Source organism: Schistocerca gregaria, chromosome 5 (genome assembly GCF_023897955.1).
Source record: "Schistocerca gregaria isolate iqSchGreg1 chromosome 5, iqSchGreg1.2, whole genome shotgun sequence".
NCBI classification, from domain to species: Eukaryota; Metazoa; Arthropoda; class Insecta; order Orthoptera; family Acrididae; genus Schistocerca; species Schistocerca gregaria.
The window spans coordinates 73,815,608-73,829,103 of record NC_064924.1 but is presented as its reverse complement, the minus strand read 5'-3'; the positions used below and the strand labels follow the sequence as shown (position 1 = coordinate 73,829,103).

The following is a 13,496-nucleotide window of genomic DNA, read 5'->3' as shown; positions in this document are numbered from 1 at the left end:
AGAGGCGAAGCATTCTTCTGCCGTGCGGCTACAGTACAAGGACGCCAACGGCCATACCATGTTGAATACACCGGTTCTCGTCCGATCACCGAAGTTAAGCATCATCGGGCCCGGTTAGTACTTGGATGGGTGACCGCCTGGGAACACCGGGTGCTGTTGGCTCTCTCTCTTCTTTTAAATTTCATGTCACTACACCTGGCAGCCCTCTTTTCATACTAACTCTCAGGTGCGACAAAGATGCACCCACACGCATTTTAAAATACTGTATTAAACGTAAGATGCGAAATTACAGTAATGAACTCAGTTTGAGCAAGAATGCGCCAAGGAAGGGTGGTAGGAACTCCTTGAAAGTAACGAAACACTGCGAATCGACAGATGCGCACTTGAAATGCGTCAGAGCCTACTGTTTTGTAGGAGCGCAAAATTCCAAAAACTAAATAATTAAATAAAAAACTAAAAAAACAGAAAATCAACTGTTCTGGTACGATCACCGACGATAAGCAACAACGTTAGTATTCGGATCGGTGACCGCCAGGGAACTCTGGAAAATAGGGCTGGCAGGGGTAGCCAAAAAATGAAGACAGACAAAGTGTCTCTAGAAATAACAAGAGTATGACACGACAGGACTGTTCTGAATTACGTCAGGGCTTATAGTTTTGTAGCAGTGCACAATTGCATATTTGTAAACAAAAATTTATCTTTCGCCGCTAGAAGAGATGGATGCTTTGTCGAACCGCCTGTGTCTTGTGTCCATGTTTTCGCACCTTTCCATGGCACGGCACAGAGCTGCTCTAGTAGCTCCGAACGGCCGCACACGGCGCCTCGCACACGCCGGTCAGTCCGGCGCCAGTCTCGCAGTTGTTTCTCGTGCTTGTGCTGTCATATGGACCACGACCCGAGCGGCAGTCGAGCAAAGTCGGGCCAAGTCGGGACGGAAGGGGACAGCCGAGAATGCACTGTGCGAATTACGCAAATATCTGGAAGCGCGACGCGTGTCAGGCAGGTGAGAACGCTTCCCTCGGTCCAGCAGGACACTGCCACACCCAGCGCAGTCCACCCGCCGCCCGGCCGCGCGCAAGACCTGCGCTGGATAACAATAACAAGGTGCGTCTCCCGCGAGTGTCGAGGTGGAAGGACGTGCTTTGCGTCAAATGTGCCACCGAAAATGGCGATTGCGTGTATTGGGAGGAGAGGCGAAGCATTCTTCTGCCGTGCGGCTACAGTACAAGGACGCCAACGGCCATACCATGTTGAATACACCGGTTCTCGTCCGATCACCGAAGTTAAGCATCATCGGGCCCGGTTAGTACTTGGATGGGTGACCGCCTGGGAACACCGGGTGCTGTTGGCTCTCTCTCTTCTTTTAAATTTCATGTCACTACACCTGGCAGCCCTCTTTTCATACTAACTCTCAGGTGCGACAAAGATGCACCCACACGCATTTTAAAATACTGTATTAAACGTAAGATGCGAAATTACAGTAATGAACTCAGTTTGAGCAAGAATGCGCCAAGGAAGGGTGGTAGGAACTCCTTGAAAGTAACGAAACACTGCGAATCGACAGATGCGCACTTGAAATGCGTCAGAGCCTACTGTTTTGTAGGAGCGCAAAATTCCAAAAACTAAATAATTAAATAAAAAACTAAAAAAACAGAAAATCAACTGTTCTGGTACGATCACCAACGATAAGCAACAACGTTAGTATTCGGATCGGTGACCGCCAGGGAACTCTGGAAAATAGGGCTGGCAGGGGTAGCCAAAAAATGAAGACAGACAAAGTGTCTCTAGAAATAACAAGAGTATGACACGACAGGACTGTTCTGAATTACGTCAGGGCTTATAGTTTTGTAGCAGTGCACAATTGCATATTTGTAAACAAAAATTTATCTTTCGCCGCTAGAAGAGATGGATGCTTTGTCGAACCGCCTGTGTCTTGTGTCCATGTTTTCGCACCTTTCCATGGCACGGCACAGAGCTGCTCTAGTAGCTCCGAACGGCCGCACACGGCGCCTCGCACACGCCGGTCAGTCCGGCGCCAGTCTCGCAGTTGTTTCTCGTGCTTGTGCTGTCATATGGACCACGACCCGAGCGGCAGTCGAGCAAAGTCGGGCCAAGTCGGGACGGAAGGGGACAGCCGAGAATGCACTGTGCGAATTACGCAAATATCTGGAAGCGCGACGCGTGTCAGGCAGGTGAGAACGCTTCCCTCGGTCCAGCAGGACACTGCCACACCCAGCGCAGTCCACCCGCCGCCCGGCCGCGCGCAAGACCTGCGCTGGATAACAATAACAAGGTGCGTCTCCCGCGAGTGTCGAGGTGGAAGGACGTGCTTTGCGTCAAATGTGCCACCGAAAATGGCGATTGCGTGTATTGGGAGGAGAGGCGAAGCATTCTTCTGCCGTGCGGCTACAGTACAAGGACGCCAACGGCCATACCATGTTGAATACACCGGTTCTCGTCCGATCACCGAAGTTAAGCATCATCGGGCCCGGTTAGTACTTGGATGGGTGACCGCCTGGGAACACCGGGTGCTGTTGGCTCTCTCTCTTCTTTTAAATTTCATGTCACTACACCTGGCAGCCCTCTTTTCATACTAACTCTCAGGTGCGACAAAGATGCACCCACACGCATTTTAAAATACTGTATTAAACGTAAGATGCGAAATTACAGTAATGAACTCAGTTTGAGCAAGAATGCGCCAAGGAAGGGTGGTAGGAACTCCTTGAAAGTAACGAAACACTGCGAATCGACAGATGCGCACTTGAAATGCGTCAGAGCCTACTGTTTTGTAGGAGCGCAAAATTCCAAAAACTAAATAATTAAATAAAAAACTAAAAAAACAGAAAATCAACTGTTCTGGTACGATCACCGACGATAAGCAACAACGTTAGTATTCGGATCGGTGACCGCCAGGGAACTCTGGAAAATAGGGCTGGCAGGGGTAGCCAAAAAATGAAGACAGACAAAGTGTCTCTAGAAATAACAAGAGTATGACACGACAGGACTGTTCTGAATTACGTCAGGGCTTATAGTTTTGTAGCAGTGCACAATTGCATATTTGTAAACAAAAATTTATCTTTCGCCGCTAGAAGAGATGGATGCTTTGTCGAACCGCCTGTGTCTTGTGTCCGTGTTTTCGCACCTTTCCATGGCACGGCACAGAGCTGCTCTAGTAGCTCCGAACGGCCGCACACGGCGCCTCGCACACGCCGGTCAGTCCGGCGCCAGTCTCGCAGTTGTTTCTCGTGCTTGTGCTGTCATATGGACCACGACCCGAGCGGCAGTCGAGCAAAGTCGGGCCAAGTCGGGACGGAAGGGGACAGCCGAGAATGCACTGTGCGAATTACGCAAATATCTGGAAGCGCGACGCGTGTCAGGCAGGTGAGAACGCTTCCCTCGGTCCAGCAGGACACTGCCACACCCAGCGCAGTCCACCCGCCGCCCGGCCGCGCGCAAGACCTGCGCTGGATAACAATAACAAGGTGCGTCTCCCGCGAGTGTCGAGGTGGAAGGACGTGCTTTGCGTCAAATGTGCCACCGAAAATGGCGATTGCGTGTATTGGGAGGAGAGGCGAAGCATTCTTCTGCCGTGCGGCTACAGTACAAGGACGCCAACGGCCATACCATGTTGAATACACCGGTTCTCGTCCGATCACCGAAGTTAAGCATCATCGGGCCCGGTTAGTACTTGGATGGGTGACCGCCTGGGAACACCGGGTGCTGTTGGCTCTCTCTCTTCTTTTAAATTTCATGTCACTACACCTGGCAGCCCTCTTTTCATACTAACTCTCAGGTGCGACAAAGATGCACCCACACGCATTTTAAAATACTGTATTAAACGTAAGATGCGAAATTACAGTAATGAACTCAGTTTGAGCAAGAATGCGCCAAGGAAGGGTGGTAGGAACTCCTTGAAAGTAACGAAACACTGCGAATCGACAGATGCGCACTTGAAATGCGTCAGAGCCTACTGTTTTGTAGGAGCGCAAAATTCCAAAAACTAAATAATTAAATAAAAAACTAAAAAAACAGAAAATCAACTGTTCTGGTACGATCACCGACGATAAGCAACAACGTTAGTATTCGGATCGGTGACCGCCAGGGAACTCTGGAAAATAGGGCTGGCAGGGGTAGCCAAAAAATGAAGACAGACAAAGTGTCTCTAGAAATAACAAGAGTATAACACGACAGGACTGTTCTGAATTACGTCAGGGCTTATAGTTTTGTAGCAGTGCACAATTGCATATTTGTAAACAAAAATTTATCTTTCGCCGCTAGAAGAGATGGATGCTTTGTCGAACCGCCTGTGTCTTGTGTCCGTGTTTTCGCACCTTTCCATGGCACGGCACAGAGCTGCTCTAGTAGCTCCGAACGGCCGCACACGGCGCCTCGCACACGCCGGTCAGTCCGGCGCCAGTCTCGCAGTTGTTTCTCGTGCTTGTGCTGTCATATGGACCACGACCCGAGCGGCAGCGAGCGGCAGTCGAGCAAAGTCGGGACAAGTCGGGACGGAAGGGGACAGCCGAGAATGCACCACACGAATTACGCAAATATCTGGAAGCGCGACGCGTGTCAGACAGGTGAGAACGCTTCCCTCGGTCCAGCAGGACACTGCCACACCCAGCGCAGTCCACCCGCCGCCCGGCCGCGCGCAAGACCTGCGCTGGATAACAATAACAAGGTGCGTCTCCCGCGAGTGTCGAGGTGGAAGGACGTGCTTTGCGTCAAATGTGCCACCGAAAATGGCGATTGCGTGTGTTGGGAGGAGAGGCGAAGCATTCTTCTGCCGTGCGGCTACAGTACAAGGACGCCAACGGCCATACCATGTTGAATACACCGGTTCTCGTCCGATCACCGAAGTTAAGCATCATCGGGCCCGGTTAGTACTTGGATGGGTGACCGCCTGGGAACACCGGGTGCAGTTGGCTCTCTCTCTTCTTTTAAATTTCATGTCACTACACCTGGCAGCCCTCTTTTCATACTAACTCTCAGGTGCGACAAAGATGCACCCACACGCATTTTAAAATACTGTATTAAACGTAAGATGCGAAATTACAGTAATGAACTCAGTTTGAGCAAGAATGCGCCAAGGAAGGGTGGTAGGAACTCCTTGAAAGTAACGAAACACTGCGAATCGACAGATGCGCACTTGAAATGCGTCAGAGCCTACTGTTTTGTAGGAGCGCAAAATTCCAAAAACTAAATAATTAAATAAAAAACTAAAAAAACAGAAAATCAACTGTTCTGGTACTATCACCGACGATAAGCAACAACGTTAGTATTCGGATCGGTGACCGCCAGGGAACTCTGGAAAATAGGGCTGGCAGGGGTAGCCAAAAAATGAAGACAGACAAAGTGTCTCTAGAAATAACAAGAGTATGACACGACAGGACTGTTTTGAATTACGCCAGGGCTTATAGTTTTGTAGCAGTGCACAATTGCATATTTGTAAACAAAAATTTATCTTTCGCCGCTAGAAGAGATGGATGCTTTGTCGAACCGCCTGTGTCTTGTGTCCGTGTTTTCGCACCTTTCCATGGCACGGCACAGAGCTGCTCTAGTAGCTCCGAACGGCCGCACACGGCGCCTCGCACACGCCGGTCAGTCCGGCGCCAGTCTCGCAGTTGTTTCTCGTGCTTGTGCTGTCATATGGACCACGACCCGAGCGGCAGCGAGCGGCAGTCGAGCAAAGTCGGGACAAGTCGGGACGGAAGGGGACAGCCGAGAATGCACCATACGAATTACGCAAATATCTGGAAGCGCGACGCGTGTCAGGCAGGTGAGAACGCTTCCCTCGGTCCAGCAGGACACTGCCACACCCAGCGCAGTCCAACCGCCGCCCGGCCGCGCGCAAGACCTGCGCTGGATAACAATAACAAGGTGCGTCTCCCGCGAGTGTCGAGGTGGAAGGACGTGCTTTGCGTCAAATGTGCCACCGAAAATGGCGATTGCGTGTATTGGGAGGAGAGGCGAAGCATTCTTCTGCCGTGCGGCTACAGTACAAGGACGCCAACGGCCATACCATGTTGAATACACCGGTTCTCGTCCGATCACCGAAGTTAAGCATCATCGGGCCCGGTTAGTACTTGGATGGGTGACCGCCTGGGAACACTGGGTGCTGTTCGCTCTCTCTCTTCTTTTAAATTTCATGTCACTACACCTGGCAGCCCTCTTTTCATACTAACTCTCAGGTGCGACAAAGATGCACCCACACGCATTTTAAAACACTGTATTAAACGTAAGATGCGAAATTACAGAAATGAACTCAGTTTGAGCAAGAATGCGCCAAGGAAGGGTGGTAGGAACTCCTTGAAAGTAACGAAACACTGCGAATCGACAGATGCGCACTTGAAATGCGTCAGAGCCTACTGTTTTGTAGGAGCGCAAAATTCCAAAAACTAAACAATTAAATAAAAAACTAAAAAAACAGAAAATCAACTGTTCTGGTACGATCACCGACGATAAGCAACAACGTTAGTATTCGGATCGGTGACCGCCAGGGAACTCTGGAAAATAGGGCTGGCAGGGGTAGCCAAAAAATGAAGACAGACAAAGTGTCTCTAGAAATAACAAGAGTATGACACGACAGGACTGTTCTGAATTACGTCAGGGCTTATAGTTTTGTAGCAGTGCACAATTGCATATTTGTAAACAAAAATTTATCTTTCGCCGCTAGAAGAGATGGATGCTTTGTCGAACCGCCTGTGTCTTGTGTCCGTGTTTTCGCACCTTTCCATGGCACGGCACAGAGCTGCTCTAGTAGCTCCGAACGGCCGCACACGGCGCCTCGCACACGCCGGTCAGTCCGGCGCCAGTCTCGCAGTTGTTTCTCGTGCTTGTGCTGTCATATGGACCACGACCCGAGCGGCAGCGAGCGGCAGTAGGGACAAGTCGGGACAAGTCGGGACGGAAGGGGACAGCCGAGAATGCACCATGCGAATTACGCAAATATCTGGAAGCGCGACGCGTGTCAGGCAGGTGAGAGCGCTTCCCTCGGTCCAGCAGGACACTGCCACACCCAGCGCTGTCCACCCGCCGGCCGGCCGCGCGCAAGACCTGCGCTGGATAACAATAACATGGTGCGTCTCCCGCGAGTGTCGAGGTGGAAGGACGTGCTTTGCGTCAAATGTGCCACCGAAAATGGCGAGTGCGTGTGTTGGGAGGAGAGGCGAAGCATTCTTCTGCCGTGCGGCTACAGTATAAGGACGCCAACGGCCATACCATGTTGAATACACCGGTTCTCGTCCGATCACCGAAGTTAAGCAACATTGGGCCGGGTTAGTACTTGGATGGGTGACCGCCTGGGAACACCGGGTGCTGTTGGCTCTCTCTCTTCTTTTAAATTTCATGTCACTACACCTGGCAGCCCTCTTTTCATACTAACTCTCAGGTGCGACAAAGATGCACCCACACGCATTTTAAAATACTGTATTAAACGTAAGATGCGAAATTACAGTAATGAACTCAGTTTGAGCAAGAATGCGCCAAGGAAGGGTGGTAGGAACTCCTTGAAAGTAACGAAACACTGCGAATCGACAGATGCGCACTTGAAATGCGTCAGAGCCTACTGTTTTGTAGGAGCGCAAAATTCCAAAAACTAAATAATTAAATAAAAAACTAAAAAAACAGAAAATCAACTGTTCTGGTACTATCACCGACGATAAGCAACAACGTTAGTATTCGGATCGGTGACCGCCAGGGAACTCTGGAAAATAGGGCTGGCAGGGGTAGCCAAAAAATGAAGACAGACAAAGTGTCTCTAGAAATAACAAGAGTATGACACGACAGGACTGTTCTGAATTACGCCAGGGCTTATAGTTTTGTAGCAGTGCACAATTGCATATTTGTAAACAAAAATTTATCTTTCGCCGCTAGAAGAGATGGATGCTTTGTCGAACCGCCTGTGTCTTGTGTCCGTGTTTTCGCACCTTTCCATGGCACGGCACAGAGCTGCTCTAGTAGCTCCGAACGGCCGCACACGGCGCCTCGCACACGCCGGTCAGTCCGGCGCCAGTCTCGCAGTTGTTTCTCGTGCTTGTGCTGTCATATGGACCACGACCCGAGCGGCAGCGAGCGGCAGTAGGGACAAGTCGGGACAAGTCGGGACGGAAGGGGACAGCCGAGAATGCACCATGCGAATTACGCAAATATCTGGAAGCGCGACGCGTGTCAGGCAGGTGAGAGCGCTTCCCTCGGTCCAGCAGGACACTGCCACACCCAGCGCTGTCCACCCGCCGGCCGGCCGCGCGCAAGACCTGCGCTGGATAACAATAACATGGTGCGTCTCCCGCGAGTGTCGAGGTGGAAGGACGTGCTTTGCGTCAAATGTGCCACCGAAAATGGCGAGTGCGTGTGTTGGGAGGAGAGGCGAAGCATTCTTCTGCCGTGCGGCTACAGTATAAGGACGCCAACGGCCATACCATGTTGAATACACCGGTTCTCGTCCGATCACCGAAGTTAAGCAACATTGGGCCGGGTTAGTACTTGGATGGGTGACCGCCTGGGAACACCGGGTGCTGTTGGCTCTCTCTCTTCTTTTAAATTTCATGTCACTACACCTGGCAGCCCTCTTTTCATACTAACTCTCAGGTGCGACAAAGATGCACCCACACGCATTTTAAAATACTGTATTAAACGTAAGATGCGAAATTACAGTAATGAACTCAGTTTGAGCAAGAATGCGCCAAGGAAGGGTGGTAGGAACTCCTTGAAAGTAACGAAACACTGCGAATCGACAGATGCGCACTTGAAATGCGTCAGAGCCTACTGTTTTGTAGGAGCGCAAAATTCCAAAAACTAAATAATTAAATAAAAAACTAAAAAAACAGAAAATCAACTGTTCTGGTACTATCACCGACGATAAGCAACAACGTTAGTATTCGGATCGGTGACCGCCAGGGAACTCTGGAAAATAGGGCTGGCAGGGGTAGCCAAAAAATGAAGACAGACAAAGTGTCTCTAGAAATAACAAGAGTATGACACGACAGGACTGTTCTGAATTACGCCAGGGCTTATAGTTTTGTAGCAGTGCACAATTGCATATTTGTAAACAAAAATTTATCTTTCGCCGCTAGAAGAGATGGATGCTTTGTCGAACCGCCTGTGTCTTGTGTCCGTGTTTTCGCACCTTTCCATGGCACGGCAGAGAGCTGCTCTAGTAGCTCCGAACGGCCGCACACGGCGCCTCGCACACGCCGGTCAGTCCGGCGCCAGTCTCGCAGTTGTTTCTCGTGCTTGTGCTGTCATATGGACCACGACCCGAGCGGCAGCGAGCGGCAGTCGAGCAAAGTCGGGACAAGTCGGGACGGAAGGGGACAGCCGAGAATGCACCATACGAATTACGCAAATATCTGGAAGCGCGACGCGTGTCAGGCAGGTGAGAACGCTTCCCTCGGTCCAGCAGGACACTGCCACACCCAGCGCAGTCCACCCGCCGCCCGGCCGCGCGCAAGACCTGCGCTGGATAACAATAACAAGGTGCGTCTCCCGCGAGTGTCGAGGTGGAAGGACGTGCTTTGCGTCAAATGTGCCACCGAAAATGGCGATTGCGTGTGTTGGGAGGAGAGGCGAAGCATTCTTCTGCCGTGCGGCTACAGTACAAGGACGCCAACGGCCATACCATGTTGAATACACCGGTTCTCGTCCGATCACCGAAGTTAAGCATCATCGGGCCCGGTTAGTACTTGGATGGGTGACCGCCTGGGAACACCGGGTGCTGTTGGCTCTCTCTCTTCTTTTAAATTTCATGTCACTACACCTGGCAGCCCTCTTTTCATACTAACTCTCAGGTGCGACAAAGATGCACCCACACGCATTTTAAAATACTGTATTAAACGTAAGATGCGAAATTACAGAAATGAACTCAGTTTGAGCAAGAATGCGCCAAGGAAGGGTGGTAGGAACTCCTTGAAAGTAACGAAACACTGCGAATCGACAGATGCGCACTTGAAATGCGTCAGAGCCTACTGTTTTGTAGGAGCGCAAAATTCCAAAAACTAAATAATTAAATAAAAAACTAAAAAAAACAGAAAATCAACTGTTCTGGTACGATCACCGACGATAAGCAACAACGTTAGTATTCGGATCGGTGACCGCCAGGGAACTCTGGAAAATAGGGCTGGCAGGGGTAGCCAAAAAATGAAGACAGACAAAGTGTCTCTAGAAATAACAAGAGTATGACACGACAGGACTGTTCTGAATTACGCCAGGGCTTATAGTTTTGTAGCAGTGCACAATTGCATATTTGTAAACAAAAATTTATCTTTCGCCGCTAGAAGAGATGGATGCTTTGTCGAACCGCCTGTGTCTTGTGTCCGTGTTTTCGCACCTTTCCATGGCACGGCACAGAGCTGCTCTAGTAGCTCCGAACGGCCGCACACGGCGCCTCGCACACGCCGGTCAGTCCGGCGCCAGTCTCGCAGTTGTTTCTCGTGCTTGTGCTGTCATATGGACCACGACCCGAGCAGCAGCGAGCGGCAGTCGAGCAAAGTCGGGACAAGTCGGGACGGAAGGGGACAGCCGAGAATGCACCATACGAATTACGCAAATATCTGGAAGCGCGACGCGTGTCAGGCAGGTGAGAACGCTTCCCTCGGTCCAGCAGGACACTGCCACACCCAGCGCAGTCCACCCGCCGCCCGGCCGCGCGCAAGACCTGCGCTGGATAACAATAACAAGGTGCGTCTCCCGCGAGTGTCGAGGTGGAAGGACGTGCTTTGCGTCAAATGTGCCACCGAAAATGGCGATTGCGTGTGTTGGGAGGAGAGGCGAAGCATTCTTCTGCCGTGCGGCTACAGTACAAGGACGCCAACGGCCATACCATGTTGAATACACCGGTTCTCGTCCGATCACCGAAGTTAAGCATCATCGGGCCCGGTTAGTACTTGGATGGGTGACCGCCTGGGAACACCGGGTGCTGTTGGCTCTCTCTCTTCTTTTAAATTTCATGTCACTACACCTGGCAGCCCTCTTTCCATACTAACTCTCAGGTGCGACAAAGATGCACCCACACGCATTTTAAAATACTGTATTAAACGTAAGATGCGGAATTACAGTAATGAACTCAGTTTGAGCAAGAATGCGCCAAGGAAGGGTGGTAGGAACTCCTTGAAAGTAACGAAACACTGCGAATCGACAGATGCGCACTTGAAATGCGTCAGAGCCTACTGTTTTGTAGGAGCGCAAAATTCCAAAAACTAAATAATTAAATAAAAAACTAAAAAAACAGAAAATCAACTGTTCTGGTACTATCACCGACGATAAGCAACAACGTTAGTATTCGGATCGGTGACCGCCAGGGAACTCTGGAAAATAGGGCTGGCAGGGGTAGCCAAAAAATGAAGACAGACAAAGTGTCTCTAGAAATAACAAGAGTATGACACGACAGGACTGTTCTGAATTACGTCAGGGCTTATAGTTTTGTAGGAGTGCACAATTGCATATTTGTAAACAAAAATTTATCTTTCGCCGCTAGAAGAGATGGATGCTTTGTCGAACCGCCTGTGTCTTGTGTCCGTGTTTTCGCACCTTTCCATGGCACGGCACAGAGCTGCTCTAGTAGCTCCGAACGGCCGCACACGGCGCCTCGCACACGCCGGTCAGTCCGGCGCCAGTCTCGCAGTTGTTTCTCGTGCTTGTGCTGTCATATGGACCACGACCCGAGCGGCAGCGAGCGGCAGTCGGGACAAGTCGGGACAAGTCGGGACAAGTCGGGACAAGTCGGGACGGAAGGGGACAGCCGAGAATGCACCATACGAATTACGCAAATATCTGGAAGCGCGACGCGTGTCAGGCAGGTGAGAACGCTTCCCTCGGTCCAGCAGGACACTGCCACACCCAGCGCAGTCCACCCGCCGCCCGGCCGCGCGCAAGACCTGCGCTGGATAACAATAACAAGGTGCGTCTCCCGCGAGTGTCGAGGTGGAAGGACGTGCTTTGCGTCAAATGTGCCACCGAAAATGGCGATTGCGTGTGTTGGGAGGAGAGGCGAAGCATTCTTCTGCCGTGCGGCTACAGTACAAGGACGCCAACGGCCATACCATGTTGAATACACCGGTTCTCGTCCGATCACCGAAGTTAAGCATCATCAGGCCCGGTTAGTACTTGGATGGGTGACCGCCTGGGAACACCGGGTGCTGTTGGCTCTCTCTCTTCTTTTAAATTTCATGTCACTACACCTGGCAGCCCTCTTTTCATACTAACTCTCAGGTGCGACAAAGATGCACCCACACGCATTTTAAAATACTGTATTAAACGTAAGATGCGAAATTACAGAAATGAACTCAGTTTGAGCAAGAATGCGCCAAGGAAGGGTGGTAGGAACTCCTTGAAAGTAACGAAACACTGCGAATCGACAGATGCGCACTTGAAATGCGTCAGAGCCTACTGTTTTGTAGGAGCGCAAAATTCCAAAAACTAAATAATTAAATAAAAAACTAAAAAAACAGAAAATCAACTGTTCTGGTACGATCACCGACGATAAGCAACAACGTTAGTATTCGGATCGGTGACCGCCAGGGAACTCTGGAAAATAGGGCTGGCAGGGGTAGCCAAAAAATGAAGACAGACAAAGTGTCTCTAGAAATAACAAGAGTATGACACGACAGGACTGTTCTGAATTACGCCAGGGCTTATAGTTTTGTAGCAGTGCACAATTGCATATTTGTAAACAAAAATTTATCTTTCGCCGCTAGAAGAGATGGATGCTTTGTCGAACCGCCTGTGTCTTGTGTCCGTGTTTTCGCACCTTTCCATGGCACGGCAGAGAGCTGCTCTAGTAGCTCCGAACGGCCGCACACGGCGCCTCGCACACGCCGGTCAGTCCGGCGCCAGTCTCGCAGTTGTTTCTCGTGCTTGTGCTGTCATATGGACCACGACCCGAGCGGCAGCGAGCGGCAGTCGAGCAAAGTCGGGACAAGTCGGGACGGAAGGGGACAGCCGAGAATGCACCATACGAATTACGCAAATATCTGGAAGCGCGACGCGTGTCAGGCAGGTGAGAACGCTTCCCTCGGTCCAGCAGGACACTGCCACACCCAGCGCAGTCCACCCGCCGCCCGGCCGCGCGCAAGACCTGCGCTGGATAACAATAACAAGGTGCGTCTCCCACGAGTGTCGAGGTGGAAGGACGTGCTTTGCGTCAAATGTGCCACCGAAAATGGCGATTGCGTGTGTTGGGAGGAGAGGCGAAGCATTCTTCTGCCGTGCGGCTACAGTACAAGGACGCCAACGGCCATACCATGTTGAATACACCGGTTCTCGTCCGATCACCGAAGTTAAGCATCATCGGGCCCGGTTAGTACTTGGATGGGTGACCGCCTGGGAACACCGGGTGCTGTTGGCTCTCTCTCTTCTTTTAAATTTCATGTCACTACACCTGGCAGCCCTCTTTTCATACTAACTCTCAGGTGCGACAAAGATGCACCCACACGCATTTTAAAATACTGTATTAAACGTAAGATGCGAAATTACAGAAATGAACTCAGTTTGAGCAAGAA

General features: G+C 50.8%; 12 non-coding genes across 12 annotated transcripts; all 12 read left to right on the top strand.

The window, feature by feature from the left end:
- The first annotated feature begins 43 nt into the window (after positions 1-43).
- On the top strand, positions 44-162 carry LOC126274011 (5S ribosomal RNA). The gene has a single exon (XR_007549842.1). It is a non-coding gene; the product is annotated as a 5S ribosomal RNA (ribosomal RNA).
- A 1,070-nt stretch (positions 163-1,232) lies between these two features.
- On the top strand, positions 1,233-1,351 carry LOC126274009 (5S ribosomal RNA). The gene has a single exon (XR_007549841.1). It is a non-coding gene; the product is annotated as a 5S ribosomal RNA (ribosomal RNA).
- Positions 1,352-2,421: 1,070 nt separating this feature from the next.
- On the top strand, positions 2,422-2,540 carry LOC126274008 (5S ribosomal RNA). Its single transcript, XR_007549840.1, has one exon. It is a non-coding gene; the product is annotated as a 5S ribosomal RNA (ribosomal RNA).
- Positions 2,541-3,610: 1,070 nt separating this feature from the next.
- LOC126274007 (5S ribosomal RNA) lies at positions 3,611-3,729 on the top strand. The gene has a single exon (XR_007549839.1). It is a non-coding gene; the product is annotated as a 5S ribosomal RNA (ribosomal RNA).
- Positions 3,730-4,809: 1,080 nt separating this feature from the next.
- On the top strand, positions 4,810-4,928 carry LOC126274206 (5S ribosomal RNA). Its single transcript, XR_007550033.1, has one exon. It is a non-coding gene; the product is annotated as a 5S ribosomal RNA (ribosomal RNA).
- Positions 4,929-6,008: 1,080 nt separating this feature from the next.
- LOC126274281 (5S ribosomal RNA) lies at positions 6,009-6,127 on the top strand. The gene has a single exon (XR_007550107.1). It is a non-coding gene; the product is annotated as a 5S ribosomal RNA (ribosomal RNA).
- Positions 6,128-7,207: 1,080 nt separating this feature from the next.
- On the top strand, positions 7,208-7,326 carry LOC126274616 (5S ribosomal RNA). The gene has a single exon (XR_007550180.1). It is a non-coding gene; the product is annotated as a 5S ribosomal RNA (ribosomal RNA).
- A 1,080-nt stretch (positions 7,327-8,406) lies between these two features.
- Positions 8,407-8,525, top strand: LOC126273472 (5S ribosomal RNA). Its single transcript, XR_007549326.1, has one exon. It is a non-coding gene; the product is annotated as a 5S ribosomal RNA (ribosomal RNA).
- A 1,080-nt stretch (positions 8,526-9,605) lies between these two features.
- LOC126274005 (5S ribosomal RNA) lies at positions 9,606-9,724 on the top strand. Its single transcript, XR_007549837.1, has one exon. It is a non-coding gene; the product is annotated as a 5S ribosomal RNA (ribosomal RNA).
- A 1,081-nt stretch (positions 9,725-10,805) lies between these two features.
- LOC126274004 (5S ribosomal RNA) lies at positions 10,806-10,924 on the top strand. Its single transcript, XR_007549836.1, has one exon. It is a non-coding gene; the product is annotated as a 5S ribosomal RNA (ribosomal RNA).
- Positions 10,925-12,024: 1,100 nt separating this feature from the next.
- Positions 12,025-12,143, top strand: LOC126274231 (5S ribosomal RNA). The gene has a single exon (XR_007550058.1). It is a non-coding gene; the product is annotated as a 5S ribosomal RNA (ribosomal RNA).
- A 1,080-nt stretch (positions 12,144-13,223) lies between these two features.
- LOC126274003 (5S ribosomal RNA) lies at positions 13,224-13,342 on the top strand. Its single transcript, XR_007549835.1, has one exon. It is a non-coding gene; the product is annotated as a 5S ribosomal RNA (ribosomal RNA).
- Positions 13,343-13,496: the final 154 nt, after the last annotated feature.